This window comes from Perca fluviatilis, chromosome 13 (assembly GCF_010015445.1).
Source record: "Perca fluviatilis chromosome 13, GENO_Pfluv_1.0, whole genome shotgun sequence".
Lineage (NCBI taxonomy): Eukaryota > Metazoa > Chordata > Actinopteri > Perciformes > Percidae > Perca > Perca fluviatilis.
The window spans coordinates 11,118,031-11,124,030 of NC_053124.1; the positions used below are offsets into that span (position 1 = coordinate 11,118,031).

The 6,000-nt window shown below is 39.6% G+C and overlaps 1 pseudogene; it reads right to left on the bottom strand.

The window, feature by feature from the left end:
* LOC120571229 overlaps positions 1-5,643 on the bottom strand; it is a 50,376-nt pseudogene extending 44,733 nt beyond the window's left edge.
* Between the last annotated feature and the right edge of the window lie 357 nt (positions 5,644-6,000).

The window sequence follows — 6,000 nt, forward strand, 5'->3', positions numbered from 1 at the left end:
CTGAATGTGTAGACAAAACAGCGTATATATGAGTTTTGGGGGGCTCTTATTTTGGAAAACAACATCAGAATGTCCTGAAACATTGTAGATCACACATTGAGAAGGAGTCCTCTCCATCTGAGGTGAAATTGGTCTGTGGAAGCTAGGACTTTTATTTTCAAGATTGTCTTAATGTGTAGACAAAACAGCTAATATTTGAGCTTTGGGGGGCTCTTATTTTGGAAAACAACATCAGAATGTCTTGAAACATTGTAGATCACACCTTGAGAAGGTGTCCTCTCCATCTGAGGTGAAATTGGTCTGTGGAAGCTAGGACTTTTATTTTTATGATTTTCTGAATGTATGGACAAAACAGCTAATATATGAGTTTTGGGGGGCTCTTATTTTGGAAAACAACATCAGAATGTCCTGAAACATTGTAGATCACACATTGAGAAGGAGTCCTCTCCATCGGAGGGGAAATTGGTCTGTGGAAGCTAGGACTTTTATTTTCATGATTTTCTTAATGTGTAGACAAAACAGCTAATATTTGAGCTTTGGGGGGCTCTTATTTTGGAAAACAACATCAGAATGTCTTGAAACATTGTAGATCACACCTTGAGAAGGTGTCCTCTCCATCTGATGTGAAAGTGGTCTGTGGAAGCTAGGACTTTTATTTTTATGATTTTCTGAATGTATGGACAAAACAGCTAATATATGAGTTTTGGGGGGCTCTTATTTTGGAAAACAACATCAGAATGTCCTGAAACATTGTAGATCACACATTGAGAAGGAGTCCTCTCCATCTGAGGTGAAATTGGTCTGTGGAAGCTAGGACTTTTATTTTTATAACTTTCTGAATGTGTAGACAAAACAGCATATATATGAGTTTTGGGGGGCTCTTATTTTGGAAAACAACATCAGAATGTCCTGAAACATTGTAGATCACACATTGAGAAGGAGTCCTCTCCATCTGAGGTGAAATTGGTCTGTGGAAGCTAGGACTTTTATTTTCATGATTTTCTTAATGTGTAGACAAAACAGCTAATATTTGAGTTTTGGGGGGGCTCTTATTTTGGAATTCAGCATATCATGCAGTTGTCACAGAGGTTGTGAGGTGTGCTAAAATCTTTCTTTCCTTCTTTCTTTCTGACAGACAGACAGACAGGCAGGCAGATAGACAGACAGGCAGACAGAATAAATGAATGGGAAATTGCCTTCGTCAGAAAATTCCCTCTTTTTAGTTTCACCGTAATAGCAAGTGTGTACGCGCACCGCGAAATATAGGGGTGGCTAGTTTGACCGCTCATTTTGAAGTGGAGGCTGGCTTGACCGCAGTAATTTGAGGCACCAAGTGCTTAACGGCTTCCCGTCTCCACCCTTTTCCTCTTGTCCTTTATTCATGCCCAGCGCCATTTGTTTTTAACTCCTTTCTCAACTAAAGCTGTATCTACATGCTCCAAGTTTGATAAACTTTGCCTCCATTTTTTTAGCCGCGTTACCATAGACTTATATAAACGGTTACCACGGAGACCACACCGGCACTGCACTCTCACATTTCGGCAAAGACCCGCCCTACTTTGCATATGATTGGCTGGAACTAGTTTCATTGGTAGGTGGAAGTTCGATGATTGGTTAAATCCAGTGCATCAAAACAAATCCCATGTGGACTTTTTAATGTATTTATTTTTCTAAAATAGTCAAACGCCAGAAAATCAATTGACTCGAAAATAATAAACTGCATGCAAGTTCCCAAATTTTTTTTCCCTCATGGCCGCACGCCGGAGATCGTGCCGGAATACTTTAAGGCCTGTATACACACTAAACCTACATTGACTGCCTGCAGAGAGACTCCATGGGGCATATGTGTGTGTGCCCTGCTGTCACGTCAACGGGCAAGCTTTACCTAAAAACACACACAGAGCAATGTTATAACCCGCTTCTCTCCCTCTAACTATCAAACTCTGTTTTTTTCTAGCTGCAGAGAGGAGGAATGTTGTTTTCTATGGGGGATTCAATTCACTATTCACTGCAGTCTTACTGGTGCAAAACCCTTTCCTCGAAGCTAACGTGACCCAATCCAACTTCATGTCAGCTCAACAGGGGCTCAGCAGTCCCACGGTTTGGGTTAGCAGGGAGGTGCATTTATGTTCCTCCACTAAGAGGAATAAGGCAACTGAGGCTACGTCACCTCTATCGTCCCATCCGTCCCAGTAAGACGTCATGCCATCAATCCCATGCTTTCAGGCCTGTCACACAACAAAGCCCACGGCTTGTTATTGTTGTTTGTTTAGCGCTCTATTTATAGACCTCCATGATGCTCTTTAGCCAAATTCTTTAGGTTACTGGAGGGTTGGAGAGGAGAAAATCAGAGCTAAGAAACAAAGGGCTCATTCTGCAAGAGTTGGACAGTGGAAGTGGGTCTGTTGTGCTGCAGAGATGCCATATTTCACCCAACTAGACTAGGAGTAATTTACTGTGAAGCAAGTAGACTCACAGAGCCACTGTACAAATGTTGATACACACATAGAGGTTTGTGCAACTATACGTGTTAGGACGTTCCCCTAACTACAGTATTTCCCTAACTCATAACCCAAACCTGAACCCTTTTCTAACCTAAAGATAAAAGATAATTCCAAATTTAAAGCTGCAATAATCAGTATTTTTATATTAATGAAATAATATGGGTAACATGAACAGTGAAAAGTTAGCAACTAGCTTGTAAACACAGAGGAGCATTTAGCAGCTAAAAAAACCCACATATTTTGTCTTAGGAGTTGGAGGAGGCCAAGACAGAGATAAAGGAGAGAGAATAATGGACTTACGCTCCCCTGGTGGCCAAGAAACAATCCAAAAAAATATTCAAAATAAATACTAATTTAACTCAGTGTCTGCTAAATACATGAACAGACATCTGTTTGCTGAAACATTCACCGTAACAACTTTAAAAAGGTGATATGCCAATAAAGTTTTTTTCAGATTCTAGTGCTTACTTCCATTTTTAACGTGGATCTTACTTTTGTAGATATTTACATAATTATGATTAATTATGATAACATTTTACTCACCAACTTCATTTCTGAAATGAGAGAAAAAGGCGACAATGCAAGAACGAAGTTCAACGTAGCAAGTACACGAGCAGTTAGCTAACAGCTAACTTAGCTTTCGAATTATGCAGGAAAATAGCAAAATTTGCCCCACAGCCGAGTTCACAGGTGTCAGTTTGACTCAATACAGTTTGAGTATGGACAATATAAAAATGCTGTAGAATAAATGTACCAACATTTGAGCCAAGATATCAATCCTAATCACATTTAATTAATTACTTGGCAAAGACAGTGCATGCTTTAGCATTAGCATGCACACAGACAGCACTATCTACTAACAACACAGATGAATGTTGGGCAGAGGTTTTTTTCAAATACTATGTTACACACAACCCCACCACAACTTTGATCAATAATTAACAATATTAAGAAGCAACTTTAAAAAGGATCCAAGTTTAATTTTATTGAAATAAAAAGGTCAGAACGATATTAAAAACAAACTATTGTTTTTCACATAAATCATGTTTATTCAACTTAGTCTTACTCCATTTTTCTCCCTGGTCATCCAATACACTGTATTAAGCCTCACATATCAATTATCCCTTTAAAAGGTGCCGTTTTTACTTGCATTTTTTGAAATATTGTTAGGTCCATATGTGTTTGTGTTATGTGGTGAATGTGAAAATGAACTGCTACCTCCTCTGTCAGCTTTAGCCACTGAAAAGAAATAAGCGGAGAAATCAGGCCAATTACAAAAGCTGGGCAGTCTGACATCATATAGCCTGAGCTCATTACTATTCATGAGCTTGCCCAGTTGGGCTGGGTAAAGGATTCTGACAGCCAGGCTCTCATTGGCTAGCTGTTAGTCAATCAGATTCAAACAGCTTAGCTTGTTGAATATTAATGATAACTGGCAGAAATCGAGCTGAGTCTTCCTGCAGCTTTTCTATACCACGCTAGAATGGCATGAAACAAGGTAACCAAGGCATTTTTTCCACAAAAAATGTTAGAGTCCATGGTAGGACTTCAGACATTACCAAAAAGTAATGAAATACGTGTGGCAGGGCACCTTTAAGTTAGTTAACTTTAGTACAAAGCATACTAACAATTCTTCTATTACAAAAGCAGTTAAGGTTTGCATGACTTCCTGCCATCACTGATTACAATACTATTACTTTTCCATTGTTGTCGTTTGTCCATCGTGGACATTGACGACCTCTATAATCAAGGCATTTTGCTTTGACTATCGATGAGGTGGAATATGACATTTGGACTTGTCAACCACAGGTGCAACTAATTACATTAATAATGGGAGCAATGGTATTGTGTATGCTGGCTCACAAGTGGCAAAGCCAAAAGAAATGGGGCCATCGTTAAAGTTAGTTTTTCTCTGCTTTTCCTGGTATGACAAGTCAAAATATCGAAAGTAGAAGGCTCTATAGCCCTGCATGGGCTTTTCTGTCTCATGAACCAAACTGTAGTGTGTACAATTGCTGTAACATGTTCTTGATTAAGATGTTCCCATCCACCACTGACAAGCACTCATGCATACATAGATACATACAACACGCAAAATATTTACCTGGTAGTTTGAGGGACGCAAGAAGTAGTCAGGGCATCCTGCTAAGGCCATGGTGTTCCTTCAGTGTTCCCTCTGTAGGGAATGACACCCTCTTGTCTTACCAGCACCCTGCTCGTGACGGAAGAACACAGCACAGGAAACACAATGAATGCAATTTACATAGAAAAGAAAGCACCTATCACTAAACTGACTGATTAAAAAATGATTGAAAAAAAGAGAAAAGTAATGAGGCAACTCACGAAAAAGTAAAATTGCAAAATTAACAAAACCATCCCAAGTGAGTGTTGTGATCCGTGCTAAACACCATGCAACAACTTTGTCAAAAATGGTATCTATTTGGTATGCCTAAAGACAAGAGAGAAAAAACTACCCCCCTCTCTCTGCTAAAGAGAAAACAAAGCCTGCATGTGCGAATGAATGTGCGTGCATGGATGAACATGTTCACACCAAATCCAACGTAAACACAGCCATTGTGTACGACACACACACACAAGTCACTTCCCAAACAAAGCCTGGGGCTTAAGACTAAATAAGAAACCCTCTCCAAGCTAGCAACACATGACCACTCACCACCTGCAGACTGAAGGGGACGGCAAAAAAGGGGGGGAAGAGGAGGAGAGCCTTTCTGAAGGAACCTGAAATAGGAGTCGGCCTTTCCACTGCATTGTGCAGCATTATCTGCTGTGAGTGAACAAGGGGGAAGTTTTGCATATGGGTGTGTTTGGAAAGAGGATACACACTGCAATCAATTTATTTTGCTGCATTGTTATATAGGAGGGACATTGATGCAAGTTATCTTCAAAAGTGTTAAAAAAACAACAACAAATATCTAACTTGCAGCAACACCCGAAACCAACCACTTGAATATGAGGACAAATGGGTACCTTGGCCCCACATTATGTCATTTTTGAATCAGATTTCTTTCTTTATTGTTTTGGCTGGAAAATCCTATCCTCGCCTGTTGGTGGAAATCCCAGATCCCCATCAAAATCTAATCGACTGCTCCCTTTAAGAACTCATACATATCTGCCCACCCAATTTCATTTAAGCTGCAATCACATCATAAAATCCAGTACATTCTCTCAATTCAAAAAAAAAAACAAAAAAAAAAAAAACCCCCCCCAACACCCCCCCCCCCCCCCCACACACACACACACAAAAAAAAAAAAAAAAAAAAAAAAAAAAAAAAAAAAAAAAAAAAAAAAAAAAAAAACAAAAAAAAAAAAACATACACACACACACACACACACACACACACACACACACACACACACACACACACACACACACACACACACACCTCTGCATCTCTCTCACTAAATAGCTCAAATCACTCCTTAACTCTGCTGGTTTCTCTTCACTGTCTCTCCCAGCATGTCTCCATTGTACAGG